Source organism: Lampetra planeri, chromosome 7, assembly GCF_965212315.1.
Source record: "Lampetra planeri chromosome 7, kcLamPlan1.2.h2, whole genome shotgun sequence".
Taxonomy (NCBI): domain Eukaryota; kingdom Metazoa; phylum Chordata; class Hyperoartia; order Petromyzontiformes; family Petromyzontidae; genus Lampetra; species Lampetra planeri.
Window position 1 is genome coordinate 10,042,508 of NC_136113.1, and position 23,240 is coordinate 10,065,747.

The following is a 23,240-nucleotide window of genomic DNA, read 5'->3' on the forward strand; positions in this document are numbered from 1 at the left end:
ACGGCTGCTCCCTCTCTGGAGGAGTGGGTACGGGGAGCTCATGGCAGTGTGGCACCAGGGCAATGGATGAAGGAAGATCTGGATACGTGATAGCAGGTGCATTCTTGCCAGTCCGACGTTTGAAAGGGTCCAACCATGCCGAAGTAGCAGTTGCTTGAGTGGTCAGTGGGTTCCCGCCAAAATCTTGGGATAGCGAACTTCATGGCTCTCTTTTCTCCTCCTTTCCCCACATTTACTTCACCCATGACTAATGTGTAAGAGATTCTCGCAACATTTTTCACCCACATGATATATTTTTTCAATGACATTGAAAATTATAATACATTTCAAAATTGAAAACTTTTACAATTTAAATTTTTTAAACAAATTTTATAACATTAAATTCCGAGCAACAATTGTACATCTTACCTTCCAGAGTTTTTTTGCATTGTTCGCAGGTGAAATGAGTGAGGTGCCCAGGGTTTGTTTTGATCCCCGACAGGCATGCCGAAATATGTCTTCTAGGCCTCACACATCTTAGCAGATGCTTCCACAGTACTTTTTCACTATTGTCTTGATAAATTGGCAGCAGACATCGCAAAATCCGTCTGCCAGATGCTTGCAGCCTCTTGATGCCATCTCAGAAAAATGCAGATATGTATCAACTGAGGCAGCTGGAGCTAAATTTAACTGGTGGGCTTAAGGCCCCTGTATTTATACTACTATTAATATTACTGGAAAGTTCTAGAATGTTCTAGAAGTGACTCCAAGTTTACTCAGCATTGAAACTATCTGTAATGTTCTGGAAAATAGGTAAATTTCTAAATATCATTGTCCTTGTCACAAAAGCAACGTTTATGGAGAATAATAGCCATTTTTTGTACTTTTGAGGCATAAGCAATTAGGAAATAACACTTACTACCCAGGAACAAAAACATATTGTTACACTGAGCAGCCTGAGTGTGAATATAATCACACTCAGGCTGCTCAGTTCATAGCACGGTGTGCAAACCACATAATCAGATTGAATTGGCAAACGTGGGAATTGAAGTAAGTCCACTGGTGGTGAGAGGGGTGGGGTGGGGTTAATGAACGACTAACAAAAGTCTCGCCTTAATATCAGTAGCGGCAGCAGTGTAGTGTGCCCTAATGGCCGTGCGTTGCGTGCCCATGTTCGGCCGCCACTCGAGATCTGCCATTCCCATCTTCACATTCCTCACTTCTGTGCTCGTTCTCATCGCGATTATTTGCGTTTTGGGGGACACCTCATCTTTTTATTTTTTTACTCACCATCTTCAGCATCCTTCATGGACTCACCTTATGCTCACTACTCTTAATCTCTCCCCCTCATCTCATTATTCCCCTCCAGGCACTCTCTGCTCCAGCAACCAAGACCTTCTGTTGAAGCCCGCAGTAAATCTTTGCTCAGTGAGCGGTAGTTCATTCTCCCATGCTGTCCTGTTTGCAGCTCCCTTCCCCCAGACATCCGTGCTGTCGACCCACTGCCCCTGTTCAAGTCCAGATTAAACAGTGACTTTTTTCTCTCCTTATGACTTATTGCTTCTCTATTGAATCACACTTTATGCTCAACCTCTAAAGATGTGGCCTCATTCAGATGTTATATAAATCGGATTTGCATTGTATTGATTCGCAGCCACAGCAAACATCCGTACAAATGATATCTGAACAAGTCCTGCCTCCCCCTGCTTCATTTAATGAACCCTCTCTGACCATTGTGGTGAAATATAATGAAACAACCCCATGACCAACAGTAACAGAAGGCTTCCATCCAGCAGCGGATTTACATGGCTTTAAAAATATCTTTTGGTAGAACTTTGGGGTAAAAAATAAATACCAGATTAACTATACACATTGAAAAAGTGAAATGGCTAAGAAGGTGTATCATGAATACATTGGTGGTGTCTTCATAGGTAGACAACAAATACAAAACCCTACACCGGCCAGTATAGATTGAGAGTTCCTCATCTTGTTACCGGCATGTTACTTACATAGCTAAAACACTAAAGGAATGTGTAAATAAAATGTACAACACATTAACATTTAGACAATAGCTGATGTACAAGAATGACTGCTTGGTTTTAAGAACCTATTCAGACAGCCACAGTAAAGGGCTTTACACAATTTTAAAGCATCAGTGTTAAAAATATCTACAACACTGGGTTTTTATGTTTTAAAATTGTGTTCAATTAGCTGAATGGATGAAAGTGTCCTTTTTAACTAGATTATTCAACACGCACGCTGCCTTTTATTTATTGTGCTCTATATGTCTTTTGAGGTCAAATATCACACGCGAAATTAGGCCAAGGGAAGATGTTTGCCCACATGAATTATTTAACGCCTGCTGATATTTTGAACGCAAGCTGAGACACCTTCGCTTGGCCATAGGAGATTATATTTATCCTATGATGTACCCAGGGTGCATTCGACCTTTGCCATCTTAAGAAAGAACTTTCATATGTGGAAGGGTTCATCGGCGGTACAAACTTAAATTGCAGTGCATCCTAAAATGGTATTGATGACCATCACTCACATTTAACCGTCGACAAACAGCGTAACAAACAACGTGTGACTGTAAAGCTTAATTGAGAATGTAATATGCTGAAATTTTTTTATTTTACAACCTAAAAAACACCACTTTCATCATTAGTTTCATTTTGTCAACTCACTCATGAACGTGTTTTTTAAAATTAATTTGTTATAACATAGTAATGTAAGCTGTCGTATAGGGCATATAAATAGCTCCGAATGACATTGATGAATGTAAGGCTGCGAAGGAAAATGTACAGAGATACTCAATGGAGGCCTAATTTCCCACATGCTAGCCAATTAAAAATGTTGTCAGCTCATGCACTGCATATTCTTTTAAAATATAAGTCGAATCGAGTATTTGTCACTTTCTACACAATAGTTAGAGCATGTTTTTTGTGCAAATTATCCAGACCAAGTTAAAAACAGGAAATAGCATTTTACGTCACCGAAAGGGAATAATACGATTTGAAAAAAAAATTGTGTAAAAGGGATAAAGCGACAGCGCATACTCTTTGGTTCTTTCGGTAAAGTCACGTAGGTAGAAAAAATAATAATAGATCACGTCGTTTCGAACGCCACACTAGCAATCGTCTTCAGGTGGGAGAAAGGAGAGGGGGTGAAGACGATTGCTGGTGTGGCGATCGAAACGTCGTGATCTATTATTTTTTTTTCAACCTACGTGACTTTACCGAAATAACCAAACAGTATGGATTCCTGCAGTCACGAAAGCTTCAAATCAAGATTCGACAGTGCACAGTGCATGTGTAAGAAAAAAGTCAGTGATTTCCGGCTCAACTGAACAATGAGGCAGCGCTCATCTTCTGTTTATAGTTCTTACCCAGTGGTGGAAATTCCACTTTCCTATGGTGAGAGCAAGTCTATGTATAGGACAAGTGACCATGCTTGTGTATGATGATATATATATATGTCTTCCACAAGATGCTTGCAAAGGACTCGACCATGAAAAAAACGTGTCAATGATGATCATTCATGCATGAAAATTAGATCAAAGCATGGCATTTATCTTCATTGTCTATGAATTATGGCAATGGTAATATAAGTGGGCACACGGGTGGGAGACAGTATCTGCTCATGGCTCGCCTTTTATCATGTTACCTTAAACACAATTAATACCGTCATCTATGTGAAATAGACTTCGTTCATTCGAATCCAGACGTGATCAGTAGAGCTAAATGCTGAAAAAAGGCCCTTTTAAAGACCAGAATCCAATTGGACGAGGTCTCTGAGTGAACCAACAAACATTGAAGGACTTTCAAGACGATATATTGGGTTTTTACCCTTCTATCCGGCAACAAAACTGACACCTTTTTTACAAGGAGTCATGTTTGCATAGACCACAATACCTGCAGTCATAATACAAACAAAAAACATAACTCTGATAATGTGCACTGTCCTTGAAGTTGATTGGTCCACACCCGAGACGGCTTTCCTTTTTGGCGTCATCTGGTCCAACCCATGTGAGACTAGGCTCTAAGGAAAGCTGTCTCGGGTATGGACCAATCAACTTCAAGGACAGTGCACATTATCAGAGTTATGTTTTTTGCTTGCCTTATGACTGCAGGTATTGTGGTCTATGCAAACATGACTCCTTGTAAAAAAGGTGTCAGTTTTGTTGCCAGATAGAAGGGTAAAAAAACAATTATCATATTTTTACTGGCAAATGAGGTTCCAATGGTGACTTTCAAGACCTTAGTGTGATTTCCTGGCCAGACAAAAACATTGACGTGTTTGCCTTATAGGAGACAAACGTTGAGGACGGCACACTTGGACTTCACTCACTCTAGCCGCAAAGCATGGACGCTCTTCAGCATCCTCTGGTCTTCAAACCCAACAGAGCACAGACCCCCAGAATCCACAGTGAATGCCGTGGCTTCCTCCATGTCCTCTTAAAAGGTACCAATCGACAAGCTCAAAAAACAAGTGGTCTGAAAATAATTCACCATCACCTTGTGTCAACTTCTGCAAGCAACCGATCCAAGAAGATTGTACACTGTTGCTGAAGTGTAAGTGGCCCTCAGGCCCACAAAGTCAAACAAGGGATAGGGGTACGATTGCCTGTGTCCTGAGCTCCTAAAGAACATGAGACTGCAATAGACAACAATGTCTTGCAAACCTCTTCACGATCATACAGGCAAAACCCTGAAAGAATGGAAGCAAGTCAGAAGTCATGTACATTCTGAAACCGAGAAAGCCACAAGACTCGCCCCCTCTAACTACAGACCAATTAATTATCCCTCTTGTCCTCTAAGCTGTTATTGACCCCCAACTGCCTCCCGAACGAGCCGGATTTCAAGCTGGCCTGACCTGCTGCCTTCGCCAGCCCAATCGAAGCTGGTTTTCAGTGTCAATAGAAAACTGGCACAGCAGTGATTCACCTCTCTTCTGCCTATGACACTGTTTGGCATCATGAACCAGCTGCTGAATTTGACCAGCATTATCAGGTGCCGTTCTAATCGCCACGATGTTCAGCAACCATACTTTTCAGGGTAGATCTTGTTCGTAAGCACAGCCACAAGACAACCGAAGAATGGCCTCCCCCAAGGCTCAGTGCAAGTGACCTGCCATGTACATCAACTCACAACTTCACATTTACAGATGACATAGCCCTAGCTGAACAGAACATAAAGCTCGAGAATATTGCCAATACTCTACCAGCTTATCTAACTTGATTGGAGGCGTATCTCTGTCACTGGAATCTCCGACCAAATCCTTCCAAAGCCACCCACAAGTGATTTCCACCTGCACAATCATGCAGCAGATGCCACCCTTGTGCGTGTCCTTCTGTGGGAGCCCAGTGCACTATGGCCCCACTACAAGATATCTAGGGGTTATCATGGATACACGCCTGACCTTCAACTACCACATAAAACAGATCTGTGAAAAGACCACATCAAGAATCGCCTTGCCACATAAACTTAGGAACGACCTGCGGCACCTCGGCTGATGTGCTGCCAACTGCCGTCCTCTCCCTGATCCACTCAGTGGCAGGGTACTGTACTGCCGGCTGCTCCGGGAGCTCACACACAAAACTGTTAGATCCACAATCAAATATCACAATGCGCATAATTTCTGGAATACTAATTTCAACACCAACCCCCATGCTCCCTGTTGTGTTGAAACATTCAGTCACCAAATATGCGCAGAAACACGCAAACCACAAGGAAGATGGCGATGGATACCCTGCAGGAGATCTTCCACGTGGCCGGACGATGGAGAGAGATGACGGCAAGCAGCGATGCAGTCCGGACCCAAGAATCCACACACGAACTCCGAGCCCTGGTCTGCCCGCGCGTATATCTCCCCAGGCGCGGCTACGCTCTGCCTCCGGCCACGCCCTCTCGTGGAACCTTCGAGCAGGTTCCCGGAGCATCTCGACCAACCCCGCCTATTACCTTTGCCCCAGAGACCTCTCCCTTTCAGATTGGATGTTGTCTTAGCAGTGCCTGTACCCGTGCTTCCCTTGCCCAGCCAGCAGGTGTCATTATGTCATTACATCAGTAAAACTACACAAACTCTCTCCTGAAGACCTCTCGTGACTAGTAGACCTCGTTATTGGCATGTAGCTCCTGGAAATATTACTTGCTATAAACACGAATACAATTATGGCCATATGGTAATTCTGGATCACGAAAAAAATGTGCCTTCATCTAGCAGTGGATAGATCAAGGCTATTGATGATGATACTGTCATTGTAATGCTGTGTTACTAAAAAAAACAGAAGACCTGATTATAAAAAGCAGTGTTAGAAGAATTAAGCTGAAGCCCACATCATAAACTATTATAATATTTTAAAAATCTCAGAACCCATGTGAGAAGTTACTTCTGGTAATGAAAAGAATACAAAGATTCACCTTTGAAAATTAGATACTGATATATAATTGTAATGCCTTTTACTGCCTTTTTATTGACATTTTTGTGTATGTCTATTTAATTGAGGACTTCGTATGCATGGGCAATGAGAAATAAGCCTAATCACTTGTAAAAAAAAAAAACCAGTGCAGACACTCAAGCTCATGTTATTAAAAGTACAGTTAGTGAGAGTTCTAAGACATGCTTTGATTTAAAGCAGTTGTTTAAAATGGTATTTATTTCCATTGCAATCAATTGGATGATGATCATGCAGAAGCAGTTTTACCCCACATCTGAGCATTGTAGTGAATTGAAAGAAAAGTATGAAATGCAAATTGACTTAAAAAGGCACATTTTGAATCGTTAACTAAATTTAGAACTGTAATACAGGGAAATGTACAAAGAGAGAGCATTACAATTTCTTGAACAAGTCAGGGTTTACAAAACTATGTTCAAGGGCACCCTGAAAGAGATGGTTTTGGAATTAAAGGAAACTGTGCAAAGAAATTTAAAGAAGAATGTTTTCAATCAGTGCAGATTACCCATTACATCAAATGAATCAGACACATGGTCACTGACAAATACAATTAAACCAAAGCTGGAGAGTATTCTTGGATGGATGCATGCACGGATAAATATACTGACAGAGAGAGGAGCAATGAATCAGAGAACAAACACAATTAAGTTAGAGACATCATATTCATCATATTGACTGTAAAAAAAAGTAAGTGGACTTGCGTCAATGGACCAGACCGGTGACAAAATAGCAGCCAAAGGCATTCCGGGACCATGTGAGATGGTGACAGCATTGGAAGGCATTCATCCTACAGCAGATTAACCATGGCTGCTGCTACTGATGATGATGACGATGACTTGAGGGAGATAACCAAGACAGATGCATAACCACATCGTACAAATGCCAGTGTTTGATGTGGTGTTCGAGAAGGATAGCGGTGAATTTATAGTGTCAAAAACAAAGGGTGAGGTCATAGAAAGCAAGGTGAGAACTGTTTAGAGAGAGAGAGAGAGGCTCAAAAATAAACCAGATCTTACAGGGTCGTGGAGGACACCGGCAGAGGTGATTGTAAAGGTGAAGGACATGCCCTTTCTGGGAATCTATTGAACAAGAGAAGGTTGCAGTTTTGGCAGAAAATTTCAGGCGAGTTAGAGACGTGGGAAAATGTTTGTGGGAAGCTGCTTACAACAATAGTTGTGAGTGAGACGGTATCAGCGGTGGGGGGGGGCGGTGGGGAATGTGTTAACAATGGAGGATGGCTGCAGAAGCACGTAGCAAGAAACCAAAGCACTGATCCATATGATTGCAAAGAAATTCTGGTAATGAGGCTTTGTGTTCCAGGTGGGGATTATAGGCTTCAGCACATGGATTCCTGACGGAATGCAAAATGACGAATGAATTCGTATTAATGGCAATCTCGTTAAAGGAGCCATTCTTTCACCAAGTCTCTCAAGCGTGCCGGCAATAATCTGACTGTGGTGTCTCCACTACTCTCTGAAATAAGTATGCAGACGATCCCGAAGTCAGTGTGCGGATTTTTAATATTCCATCATAGGCTTATTCCGCATATTCAAGGGAAATTGAATTATGCCATATATATGTTTTGGTAATTTGTACGTGCCACAGATGGACATGGGATGGGATGCTGCCGTGGTGTAACAGGTAAGCAACAACGGACTTGCAAGTCGGACTTCGCCGGTTGAATCCGATCCACCAGCCAGGCAGTTGAAACAAACGGAACCTCGCCCTGTCCAACGAGCAGCTTAAATGGACAACACCACAGTCGATCGGTAGGTCACATGTGGTGGGGTAAAGTGGGGTACTCTCACATCTCCCCATACGCCAGGCCAGTGTGGAAGAAGAGGTAAAATACCCTTAATTCGGGCTCCCTAGAGCTCCCTCTAGTGGACGCCTTCTTCTGCAGTGTCATGAGTAAGCAATTGCATGGCTGCATCTTTAGCTTTACGCGAACACATTAAATAAATGTAAAATAAATACATTTATAGAACTATCAATATTGTGTGATTATTTGAAAATAATATAAAGAATCCTCAATCAATGCTTGATTTCAATCTATATCTTTCGACTTTATTTTATAGTAGTCCATGGTATAAGTTTCTAAAAATTAGTGGCTTATGTTAATGCATTATACCAATGACTGATGAACAAAACATTGGTATCGAACGATAATTCCTCTTCAATGGTGCGAAACACACTTAACAGTCGATCAATGTGTAGTGACATAGACTTGGTCACTACGTAGCATAGCGCTGGTTACTGACAGAGAAGGGGATCTGCAGTTGCAGCTGTAGATCACGTGATAAACCAGAAAGAGAGATGTAGGGGAAAGGTCACAGAGGGGGCACGCGAGGGAAGCCCGGGAACCTGCTAGTAGGTTCTAGAAGGGGGGCGTGGCTGGGACGGAGCGAGGCCATGCTTGGAGGATAAAAGGGGACCCCGAGCGGGAGCTCGGGGCTGTTGCCTGGAGTGGGGTCCCGTCGTGCTGCTGGAGTCTTCGTCTGCGTCTTCACCTGCTCGGCTTCATGCAGTCTGCCAGCTGTCCTGACTGGGAGCTGTAGTTACTCTGTGTGGACTGTGAAGGCTGTTAATAAATAGAGTGCCTCCTACTCTTAGTGTCTCTGAGTCAGTCACTACAAATGTATGAAATGTGTCTTTCACTTGATGTGGAATCCTTTGATGCAGATGTTTCTTTCGTAAATGAGAATTCACAAAAGAATGTAATTAGTTTGCCAAAAGAGAATTATTCTTATCTCTATGATATAACTTGTAAAGAGAGTATATAATTAAACTACACTTAATAAAAACGTTAATTACATATTCGATTTTTGCAATCATGTAGCAGTTAAAGCATAAGATAGATACAGTTAATGTTCTGAAATGTAAAAATTGTATAGTTTTGATCCTATAAAACAAATAGGCTGCTCAAGTGTAAGAGCACATTTTACATTACAGTACTGTGCTAAGACCAGCAACAAAAAGTTTTACGATTCCACAGGGAGTCGGAGATGAAAAGCAGCTGGCCTTGAAACACTACTGAAATATTAATGTGGGTTTCAGTCAAGCAATGCAATGTTCTATGAGAAACACTGGCTCTAGATCGCATTACAAAAATAAATGGGTGAGCTTTGCATATCATTAATGTACACTAATTTGCATTTAATATTATCATACTGTGATGATTGAGCCAGATCTATGAGAGACGGTGTTTTTCTTTTTAAATAATGAAGTGTACAATTGCTTATAATTCTTCCAACTTAAAGTATTATTCATACATTTAAAATCAGAAAATGTAATTACCAAGGAAAATAATCTAAATAAATTCCAGTTTACTTTACTGTAGTAAGTGTAAAAGACAATTTTTTTTTGGAATAAAAATATGCTTTTTTATTCATTCACATATCTTTTAATAGGGATTTTTCAACTTAAGTAAAAAAAGCCTCGAACTTATGAGTATCATTTATTTATTTAACCGTAAATAAATCCACGTAAAGTACTTATCAAAACCAGTAACTTATTTAAATTAATGAAACTATATATTCTCACAATACAAAAGGAATAATGAAAAACATACTAAAGATCCACTATTAAATATTGTATCATATTACTTTTAGTGTTGCTATTTGTGTAGTGTTGTATTCACATGGACACTCTTAACTGTCCACCTGTGTCACTTTATTTACCTTGCATCCAGTGGATGCTCCGCTCTTTACACTAAACACACACACCCTTTGTTCTGAACTCCCCGACTTCCCCTTACTCACCTCCGCGCAACCCGTGCGCGGTAACCACTCTATCTCCCCTGCTATACTCTGCTATCCTCTCTCACTATCCTAACTCCCCTCGCCTGTCCTGCTTCCCTTACACCTCCGCCCACGTCCCTGCCCCAGCAGGGGATCAGCCAGCACTCCCAGGCGTCTTCTCCACAACTCTTGCCTTCATCCCTGGATAACCAACCCCGTGTAGCTCCGCACACTCCCTTATATATCCCACTTCATGTGGAGTCCTCACTTACCCCCCATTAAGCTACCGCCTCCATGGTGACTTCGGCATGCGTTATCCCCCAATTATTGCCTCCATCTCCTGCCTCCCCGGCGTCTACCCCATGCCCCAATGCTCACACCTGCTCATCCCCAAATGCACCCAATCAATCTATGCTTCTCCCCGTGAACATTTCTCTTTAATGACGAACGGCGTGCTCGCGGCGGGTCCCGTGGCCCGGACTCAGGCGGTGGCCCAGTTGGCTTGTCCTGGGGCGTCAGTCGTTGCGATCCTGTGGGCAGAAGAGGACATTACTCCCGATGCGTAGTCCCCTGGGGTGGTGTGTTCAGCTCGTCGGACGCATCCAACACAGGCCATTTCAGAATGGGGGATGACGCACCGAGACATGACGGTAAAAATCTTTTGAGGCGTGATGGGTGTACTAACCAATGATGTCGCCCGACTTGAATGCGAACACACTGGGATCGTCGAACATCTACGACCTCAATGGGACCCTGCCACGGGCAATGTAGCTTGGGCGACGTGCCTACAGGTACCTGAGGGCAATGAAGCCATGCCCTGTCTCCTACCCGCCATGGGTCACGTGGCGGTTGTGTACCTCGCAGCCGCTCGTTTGCCACCTGCCGCTGGACTGAGTTATTTATGGCGGCCTCTAGAGCCTCTCTCAGCCGGTCAAGGGTCACCTGCATGGGAACTGGCACAGTGGATGCCTTGCCCGGTGGACGCACGTCTAATTGTACCTGCATGGGGGGGTTCAAGTTCCCTACCATACATTAAAATAAAAGGGCGAAAACCCCGTCGAGGCATGGGGGGCCAGCCTATAGGTGGCAAGGACATCCGGGATGTGAAAATCCCAATCGGACTGAGCCGAGTTTACCTGCTGACACAACATGGATGTCAAGGTCCGGTGCAATCGCTCAACCATTCCATCTGTTTGTGGGTGGTAGGGGGAAGTCCGAATCTTTTTAGTGCCCAGGGAGTCACACACCTCCTTCAGTAGCTTGGAAAATGTTTACCCTGGTCAGTGAGCATATTTTCCGGGGCACCTTTATCAAGCACATACCCCTGCAAAAAGTCCTCATTTATGGACGCAGCTGACTGATCAGACAAAGGCCACGCCATTGGCCAACAGGTGAGATACTCATCTCCGACCAGCAAATATTTGTTACCCCTCTGGGTAATGGGAAACGGTCCCAAAATGTCGAATGCCACCGATTCATTCAAGCGGGACACCGTTGTGGACTGCAGTGGCACCCTGTGTGGTTGTGCAGGTGACTTCCGATGCATATACTCTGGACAAGCCTTCACGAACAGATACACATCATTGTCCTTCCCTGGCCAATAGACATACATCTTTAAGGTTGCGAGCGTTTTCTTGACACCCAAATGTATACATTTTTCATGCACCGTGTGCATAAGTCTGCCTCGTAGGCTCGTGGGCACCACTAAACATAAACGTTGGAGCTCTACGTCCCATTGTAGGAGGAGCCCCTCACTGAGCTGCAGAAAAGGGCGCCCCGCAGCACTCGGTTGTCAGGAGGCACAGCGTCGCAATTTCAGCAGGGAGGCATCCTCAACCTGGAGCCGTCCCCACTCGCTGTGGTTAAGGCCTAATATGCGGTCGGCCGGTAGCGACCCCTGATGCGCTGATGCCATGGCCTAAATACTTCACCAAAGCTTGCAACAAATGGCATTTTTGCGGCTTAAATTTCAAGTTTGCATCACGCACTCGGGAGGAAACAGAGCGTAGCCGCTGTAAGTGCTCGTCAAAAGTGCGACCTAAGACAATGATGTCATCTAGATAAATAAAGCACGATCCCCATTGTAACCGAGATAGAACCAATTCCATGAGGCGCTGAAAGGTGGCCTGCGTGGAGTGAAGACCCCATCGGGAGACAATTTAAATGAAACAATCCCTGTGGGGTTCGGAACGCCGTTTAGGTCTAGATTCTGTGTCCAAGGGCAGTTGCCAAAATCCGGACAGCAAATCGAGGGTTGAGAAGAACCATGCACCAGATAGAGCATCCAAGGAATCGTCCATGCGAGGAAGCGGGTATGCGTCTGCTATGGAAATTTTGTTGAGCTCATGGAAGTCAACGCAAAATTGCAAAGAGCCGTCACGTTTAATGACCAATACAATGGGCGCCCCCCAAGGGCTGGTGGATGGAGAGGCAATGTTTGCAGCCAACATCTAATCCACAGCCTGACGAACACATTCCTATTTAATTGGGGCTCATTCTGTGAGAATTTAATCGAATGGGAGGCGAGTTCCCCATATCAATATGGTGCTGCAACAGGGTGGTCCAGCCTATGTCGTATTTACCATTGCTAAAAACGTCCCAGAATTCGTGCAAAAGTTGCCAAAGGCGCGCTCGCTGCTCTGTTGATAAATCCCTGTTCTCCACACACAACCTCTGCATTCACGCAGGTTCGACATCACTAGCAGGCGAGACATTCTCCACAACACCTGACATGCACGCCATTCGCTCCGTGCATTGAGCTGCCGTCGTGTGTGCCAACACGGTGCCTGCCTGGATAACTACCGGTGTATGGCCCGCATTAACCAATTGGGGGAAGGGATCGTGGTTTGCCGGCACGACAGTCAGTGCCCCCACTAAGGAGTGTGTTCAAGATCCCAGCCCGCACTCATCAGCATGGTGAAGTATGGTCAACCTCTGCAACACCCCATCCCCCCTCTATGGTATGGAGAGGCCTTACGTGTGCAATTGGCAGAAAAGATACCCAGAGCACACAGAATACACATTTTTTGACAGCTCACTTTCACTGGTAAGATCGCTCCCTACCTCCAAATGGCAGTGAGAGAATGATGAAGACCTCATAAAGGTTGGCACACAACAGTCCAGAATGTAAAGAGACACAGCGCCAAAGGTCATTTCACCGAGTAAAATAGGGAATAAAAGACATGAATCCTTTGAAAGTGCGTGCTTATTTATAAATAATGTATATTGTACCGAGCTCTACGGAGAGTGAACCTTACAAGATAAATAACACAATTCGACCATGACTTATCCACCTGTACCTGAACAAACTTGAGATGTCACAACTATTGATACTATATAAATCTAAACTCTATTGTATAACAAAACTGATAAAACAGTAAAACTAAACACTTCCCACACGGTTATCCGGTAATTAAGTGAAATGTAGTTCAGATGTACTCGGTTAAGGTCAAGGTGCAACCCTGAAATATGCTTGCTCATGGCACCGCTAGCAGAAGGGCTTCCAAGAAATGAAGCTCAAGAGAGCCCCTGTAGAGGGTGGTTGGCCTACTCTTCCATGCAGGCCAGACATCTGGTAGAGGTGGGTGTTTCCACACTTAACCCCGCCAAATGTGACCGAACGACCGACTTAACTGTGGTGTGCCTATTCGAGCTTCTGGTGGACTGAGGTGGGGAGATTTAAGAAACTTGTCCCATTATTTCAACTGCCATGCCAGGGGACCAGGAAGACCAGGAGAATGACTTGGAAGACGAGGATAATGAACTGGTGACCTCTGAATTGTAAGTCCAGTGTGCTGACCACTACACCATGGCAGCATCCCTCAGCTGTGCTTTGCAGCCATTGCCACAGTGCGGTTTTTATCCTTGGTAAATGTTATGTGTGCAATGACGCATCGATTCATTGATTAATATGAATTCCTAGGCTCATGATACATGCATGAAATTGCACATGAAAAAATCCACTTGGGTTCTCTGCATTTCACTACGTAAAAATATATACTTTTAATAAAGTTGCAAACCTTGTTACAGCTATCATAAATACTACTTACACTTAAACTTAGTCACTAATATCTAACAAATTGAGAATCACTAAAGGTAACTTTGATGATCCGACCAATCAATGTACGATGCCGCATTGGAGACTGACACCACCAATACCTAGTTTTGATGAAGTTTCTCTGTTCACTAAAGTTCCTGTGCCCGATACCATTGAAATAATTAAAGAATTGGTCCAACCAGGACTGAATGCTGATGTACCAGCCCTGGTGAGACACTGCCTCACCAATACATACTTCACTTGGAATGGAACATTCTACAAACAAACTGAGGGCACCCCAATGGGTTCTCCCTTATCTCTGGTTGTGGCCAACATTTTCATGGAAAAATTTGAGATGGACGCCATCCAGGCATCCACTCTACAACCGTCCTTTTGGAAGAAGTACGTGGATGACACGTTTGTCATCTGGCCACATAGCCGACCGGCTCTGAAACTATTTCTCAACCACATGAATTCCATTCACCCAGCAATCAAATTCACCATGGAGGTATAAAAGGATGGCATGCTACCCTTCTTGGATGACTTAATCGAAAAGAGACCAGATGGCTCAATGGACACTGTCTTCAGGAAAGCCACCTATACGGATGCCTACCTAAAACCTGACTCCCACCATCATCCATCCCAGAAGAATTTCCTCATCAAAACTCTACACCATAGAGCTCGATGTATCTCTGACAATGAACACCTGATCAGTGAACTCAAACACGTACACCCGGCTCTCAAGGCAAATTGATACTCTGACCACACTGTCTTTGAGTTGTACGCTTTTTGGCGTCATCTGGTCCAACACCAATGGAGACTAGGCTCTAAGAAAAGCTGTCTCGGGTGTGGACCAATCAACTTCAAGGACAGTGCATATCATTATCATCATCAGAGTTGTTTCTTTTTGTTTGCATTTTGACTGCTTGTGTTGTGGTTATTGCAAACATGATGCCTTGTATAAAGGTGTCAGTTTTTGTATCAGTTGAAAGGTAAAAACCTATTACTATGTCGTGGGTTTGCTTTTAATTTCGATTTTTGTTTTCTATCCACATGACTTTACCGAAAGAACCAAGAATACCACCAATACTGTTACCTTGCGATGAGCCATGCTTACCAGCAGAGGCCCCAGACACTTCAGAGAAGGTTTTACCACGTATTGTCGTTGACTGAAAGCTTTTTTATGCCCTAAATAATGGATAACGCTTTTATTCTACGAACGCTGGCAATGGAGACACGAGTGCTAGCAATGCATTGGGTCACAAAAACGCAAAGACGTTGAGAGAAACTTCTTACAGGATCTGTGCCAAGATCTCAAAAAATACTTTGGTGCCCGTGAGGGCTTGTTGACAAGGACGACTGGAGAGAATAACTAAGTTGTCTGATGACTGGCCTTTGTAAGGAACCACCTCATTGCAGTTATTGCTTATGATTAGCCTGAAGCGGACTTTTGAAAATATTAAAACTTCGGGTGTAAAGTAAATAAAAAAAACCTGATGCATTTCCGTCTGGTATTGGTCTCAGGGTAAAACAAAAAAAACTATAAATATCATATATATATATCTATATATAATACCTGAAATAATTATAATGTGTTGGGCTATTGCCTCTTTATTTCACAATACAAAAAAAAAATTTCATCATTTTATTAGTTCAGCATTACTTTGGAGTCAGGACTTTTCCGTACCTACGTTTGTTCAGATGATTATTGCTCACGTGATAATGCAGGCTTAAATTTTCTTCCAGAATTATTATTTTTACTTGCACATTTATAAGGCCCATGCAGAATATCAATAGGAAATGGCATGGCATTTGCCTTGTTAAACATTTTAAACACAAAGCTCCAATTAGTTATAAAAAAAATAGGACTTAAGTGCCAACCCTCTATGTCATTTAACGTCAAATTCAATTGCATGTCCAAAGTTTCTTTTTGTGGATTATATTTTGCCAACTATTTGAAACACTCACAGTTTAAGTTGTAATTCAAAATAAACTGTTTTGTCTGATATCTAGAAAGCCTCTATGCTTCTTTTAATATGCTTTTTTCTAGCATCCTGTGTGGGGATGTTTGGGCTAAATGAGATATTTGTTTTGTGGAAATTAAACAACAAATGCATGCTTGTAAGATAACACTCAAGGCTCAACATATAGATTAATTATTCCATTGCTGTTTTTCCATCTACCGGCCTACCTCACAACCCAAGCCTAACGTTGCCACCAAAATTATAACAAGGCTTAACTTCCAATGTTCGACAAGATCCGGGACATTCATGCTGATTTGATCATCAGTTAAATAATTCGACAAAATAATGAGGAAAATAATTGCAATAAGATAGCAATTGGCCATGATGTTTTTGATAAGGCAGATCGAAGTGTTGTCTCCAACATTTTATTTAACATTTTCTTCCCTTCTATGATACATCTTGTGAGTTAACGTGGCTCTTTAAAATGTCAAATTGATGCTGTCGATTATAACATGTGTGCCTTACAATTGGTACCACGTTTTAGTTGTGTATTTAATGGCACATCGTGCCATTCAGTACACACATGGTGTTTCTGATATTTTTAGGAAAATGAAACTTTTCATGATATAAAGTGCTGTGTTTTCAACATTTAATTAAACAGTATTGAATGCTTCAGTGGATTACTATGCTTGCAAAATATGACCCAAAAATCCAATTGCTCAACAACATATACATGATTAAGACGTGACAGTTTCTTGTTATCAAAGGGAAATTAAAGCATTTGAAAATGTTAAATGCAACCTTTTTTACTTTGTCATAATCAAATCAGTGCTGTTTTGATATAGTTGATGAATGTCTGAGGATGTGGCATTGTTTTTAACATCTCATTTAACACAGTGCAGAGGATTCGTCTGCAAGCTGGGCTGTGTCTGCGGTAGCAGTTGCATTGGGGAAACTAAGCGACATGTCTCGGACCGTGTTCGTGAACATGAACCAGGAAGAACACAGCGAGAGAGCTGTTACAACAAGAGGTTATATATGTGGCGAAGGGCAAGCAGGCGGGGTCTGAGCTGGAAAGGAATCCATCCCCGCACGCAAGCACGTCAGTTGTGTTAATGGGGAGATTAGGGTGAGAGAGATTAGGGAGAGAGATTAGCATGAAATGAGCTTCCGTCGCTGGATAAGAGTATCATCCCAGCATATGCGCACAACAGCAGTGTTAATGGGAGATTAGCATTATGTTTATGGGAGAGATTAGGCAGAAAGTTTAGGGGGATTAGCAAGTTAATGTCATGTCTATGTGTAACTCTTAAGTGTGCTCTCTTTCATACGGATATGAATTGAGTAGCAACTATAAATCGATGTCTATATTATAAATCCAGCTTCTGGGTTTGGAGGACAATGAGTGAACATCAAGTGTGCCCTCGGAGATCACTCGCAGTGGACATGAGTTCAGGATATGTTCCCATTAAGTATATTGTGTTTAGTTTGTTGTCTTTGTAATTAGTTTGTTGTCTTTCCCCCGCACCTCCAATTAACACGGTTAGCTACGTACATTGCGTATGAATTTCAACACACATATTAGTCCTAAAGAATCTTTGTAAATCATAAAAAGGCCCATATTTGAAAATATGTATACATCTATGAATAAAGAATTTTAATTAAATTAGGCAATGCAACATTTTTGATGAAACATTTGATAATCATATCTCCATGTCACAGCATTCCATCCATATTTCACCTATAGAAACGTGAAATCTGATTATGTGTGCAGTAAGCACTAGGTTGTTGCCATGTAATTGCATTTGTGCCATAGCATCATGGCCACCACTGCTGTATGTTTAGAAGTGTTGTACAGCAGCACTAGGGTAGTGGTGCAGTGGTTACCGCACGACGCGACAAAACTGGGGACCTGAGTTTGATTCTCAACCACAACTCGAATTGACCAACATGGTGAAGTATGGTCAGTATACCCCTGTGGCTGGTATGACATGGGGATGCCTTTATTCAGCAATGCATTGACAAACGGCTGAATTTATTATTATTAAAATAGCAGTAAAGATAAAATTTCCATGAACAAATAATTGTATTCCATGCCGTCTGACTGACAGGCATGTAACCCTGACAACAGCAAAAAAGAAGTTAGAAAATGTCTGATAGTTTGAGGCAGGCAAAAGCAATAGAAGCAAAAGTGTTCAGGGAAACATTAAAGTATTAAAGTTAAATTTAGAATCGTGAAACTTTCAAACGGAGACAGGCAGAAGTAATATTGCTTGGATTGTTCAGTAGACAAGTGACATAATAGCAGTGTCAGCCACTGAAAGTATGTTCAAATGAGTTAACGATCAGAGTCATCTAGCAATGTGAAAATTATTTGTTTACTAAACAATCAATTTAATATAATGAATAAATGCATAATGGGACAAAATGGAAATGGGCAGTTTGACATGAAACCCATGGAAAATGTACCGTTATATTGTACAATCTGTCAACAGCGATCATTTTAAGTTGCCTCAAAACGAAGCAAGGCTTCAAATCTGGTCCTTATAGGTCGGTAAGAAAACTTTAAATCAAGTGAGAGCTCATTGGAACAAATTGTCTTTTTTAAGATGGCCTGTCAGATTAGTATCATTCATTGGCCAAACAAAGTCTCAGTTCAATATAATTGACCGTTAATCTGTCTCCTCCCCTCCCCACCCAATGTTATTCCAATCGTGCAATTAACAATTTTTCTTAAGACTTAGAATCCATTCGAAAATATAACAGAGCAAGGCACCAAGAGAATGGCTGCAGAAGAGAGTTTTAATTTGACTTCTACAAGGCCGTTCTTCCAAGTGGCCCGTGTATCTATTACACGTCGCCTGTGTATCCATTAAAAGCAGGGGTCACACTTTCCCATAACACACTGCTCTGAGATTGTTACATATCTGTCTAATCATTATGCTTAATGATCATAGCTGTGATATAGTCACTGCTAGCTTTGAATCAAAATCAGAACCAGAATATGTATTTATACTGGAGGAATCCGATGAGCTATGAAGCTCTTTTTCACAGATGTCCAGTAGTGTTCACAGATGTCCAGTAATGAACATCTGTGAATTTCCTCACTCAAGCTGTGAAGCCTGGCAGCTCCTCCACAATCTAGATGCCTCAATATCAATAGAGCACAGACCACCAACAACCAAAGTGAATGCCATAATTTCCCACATGCTGTCCTGTTCAGAGGCACTAATCGACAAGCTCACCAAACAAGCTGTCCGGAAATAACTCACCATCACCTTGCGTCAACTACCACCTTGTGCAATACATCTAACCAAGACCGTATACTGTCGCTGAAGTGGAAGTGGCCAAGCAGGTCCACAGAGTCAAACAAGGCAAAGGGATACGATGGCATGTGTCCCGAGTTCCTAAAGAACATCGGACAGTTTAGACAAGAATGGCTTGCAAACCTCTTCACTGTCAAAAACAGGACATACAAAATCCCTAAAGAATGGAAGCAAGCCAAATTCATTGCCATTCTGAAAGCCAGAAATCCCTACAGCTACAGGCTAATATTCCTCTTTTCCTTCACCTCTGAGCTGATAGAACGTGCCATGCTTGCCAGACTTTCCCCCATGATCAACCCCCAAATGGCTCCTGAAAAAGCCGGATTTCAAACTTTCCTCACCTGCTGCCTTCACCACCCTCATCAAAACTGGCACAGCATTGATTTTACCTCTCTGCTGCCTATGTGGCGTCATAGGCTGCCACTGAAGTTAGCCAAAATCAGTCGATATCGTTCTGCTGTACACCTAATCGATGCGATGCCCAGACACCATTCTTTCAGGGTACAACTCACTGGTAAACACAACCACCCGAGAATTATGAATAATGACCTCCATCAAGGCTCAGAACTAAGTGTCACCATTTAACATATATAAGTGGCCTGCCATGTACATCATCTCGCAAGTTCATATATGCAGACGACATACCTTGAGAACATTGCTAATACAATACTCTAACAAGTAAGGACATTTAATTGGAGGCATATTTCCATCACTGGAGACTGAATACATACTTCCAAAACCGCCAAGGGTTTTTCACCTGTTCTTTTGTGGTTGCCCAATATGCTATGAACCCACTCCAAGATATATAGGGGGGGTTATCAGGGAAAGAGTCTGACCTTCAAGCCCCACATAAAAGAGAACTGTGAAAATATAAAATCAAGAACTGTCCTGCTACAGATATTTGCAGAAATTACCAGGGGTGCCTCAGCTGTTGAACTGCGAATTGTCACCCTATCACTGATCTACTCAGTGGCAGTTAATTGAGCTCCAACCCTAATCCGAGAGCTCGTACACAAGACTGCTAAATACACAATTAAATAATGCAATGTGCATCATAACCAGGACACGGAAACCAGCACCAATATCCTGGCTCCCTGTTCTGGTGAACATCTGCCATAAAATATCCACATGAAAACTGCAAGGGAGTTTACACATTTTTCCTGCTAACGACAACCTACCCATCAACCATAAAATCATCAATGTACCGTGCCACTGATTCAAGTCACTGTCCCCCATCTATCACTATCCTAGAATCCCACCCAGATCCGGAAGAACACTGGCAAATAGAGTTGAACAACGTGGACGTCCAGAATAAACACCTAATTCTCGACCCAAACATCGTCGCACCTCCGGGCTTTGATGTTCCTCCTCATAGACACCAATGTAACCATCGACCGCATCAGAGCATCAACAGGAGGCCGATGCACACATCTCCTTGATAAATGGAAAAATATTGACATAAGACACAGAAGTACGATCGGGGCCATGCAACCCAAACTTTGGACCATATGGTAAACCACTGTGGTCTATGCTCCTTCAAAGGCGGAATAACAAAACTACATGAACTCTGTGCTGACGCCCTCTCGCCATGGCTAGCAGATCTCGACACTTGAATGAAGCTCCTGGATATATTGCCACACACAAGAGTGGAACGGTCAAATTAAGTTCAGAATTAAATTGTATTTGATGAGGGTATGTTTGTGTAGGACTTGGTAAGCGAGCTAAGACCACCAGCTCACCCTGTTTGAGAATCCTGTTTTATCACGGATAGCTGATAAACCTGCATTGGGATCGAGGATGTCAGGTGCGGCAGCTCATTTGTCATATCACTCAGCCATCTCGCCATCTTGAGTCGAATGAAATGTACTGTTAATCGTTGTTATTATTTCTCCAGTATTTTTGAATCTCACTCTTCAATTTTAACAAAGTGAATATTAAAAACTGCAAAGTGCACCATGAGCAGGGCCACATGGTGCACTTTGGTGTGTGTCATTCCGTGTCAAGGTTATGAGATGTATATGGTGCGTGTGCAAACTAAATGTTGAATTGTCTAAATGGTCCACGGAGGTGATATTCTAAAAATATCTGTATTCTCCATCATAAGCACTATGCAATTAATATGTGGTGGAGGGGGGGAAAGTAATTTCTCAATGCTTGTTTGGAAATTATCTTTAAGTAGACCTCGCTGTAACTGCAATCAAAGTCATGATAAAGTCAAAATCTTTGCTCTAATTTCTCCCAGTGGTGTTTAAAAAATAATTGATTATGGAAGCACTGGTACGTGAAGAGGTAATTTTGTATAAGATATGCCTTGTATGAGATCTACATTGTACAGTATATTATGTATTCAAGGGGCAAGTGTATTAAAATGTATGCGATGAACACCAGAAATCTATTATTACGGGATATTTTTCCTCTACTCTAATACACTTTAAAAAATAAGTAAAAATGTATCTTAATATTATTACATGTATAGTAATTTAAGCATTCACAATGTTTTTCCGTGGAGCAATGACAACAATTATTGATGACAATGATATATCACAATGTCATATGTATAATTTTATAAACAATTCCACTACATTTAATTGAGAAAAGCATAAATTCTCATCTTTAATGCATTACATTTTCCACCTTTCAGTGCAAGAAATTGTGTCCGTACGGCATATACGATAGCATTCATTTATAAATGTGCTACTATGAAAAACTTTGCAAATATAACGTAATTAAGCCACTGGAAAATGTGACCAGTAGCTTTTCCTTGACATGTCTCACTGATAAGCTAAATCCTGTGTGATCACAGTTCTCAATATGCTTGGGGGTTGATTCTGCAGAATTATGGCACGAGAGTGAGCGAGTGACCAGGAATCTTCATCAGAGCCTGACGACACAGCTTGAATCGAAAAACTAATTTTTCTTTGATTTTACCAGGTAAAGCCCACTGAGCTATTCACTCTCTTTCAGAAGCGACCTGTCCACACAAATGATAACACAACGAAGTGACTTATCATGTGGAAATGTATAGCAGCCAAATACTCTAAACGTGTGTTTCTAAATGTGGAGAGAAATAGCAGAGTAAAATCCACGTAACCGCATGCAGGGTCGGGGTCGAACCCACGACCTCCTGTATAACAGGTGAGGTAGTTAACATCTCGCCACAATGGCGCCATGAGAAGAGCAATAATTTACAAAATATAATATGAAAAACATGTATTACCATAAAAAAATTCACAAAGTGGCATTTCCATTTGTGGTAAAGTAATGAATCATGCTTTTAGAATATAAACAGTTGCCTTATAACGTTAGGAAGCAATATCAAGAGATAGAAATGAATGGTTGCATAACATTGTGTTGACTGAGAAAACTCGACTGTGAACATTATTGAAGAATACATTTAATTCAGCATCTATCACCAGTGAAAAACGTATAAAGCATCGCTTAACATAGTGATTTCGTGAACGCAATTCGTACAATTAACTGCCTCTGCATTGTTAAACATTTTAGGCCAAATAACATTTAGAAAACATGCTAAAATAACAATATCTACTTGTATAGGGCAATAACAATAATGCCTTAAAGGGAAAACAATCATGAATAGTGTATATATTGTGTCCTATGCTTTGCAAACATACGTACCAAAAACATTATTTACAAAGAAATACAATTAAATACAATAACTACGACAGTCAGACGATGTCACCTGTGTTATAGCATCTGAGTCATTGTTGGCAGCAGGCA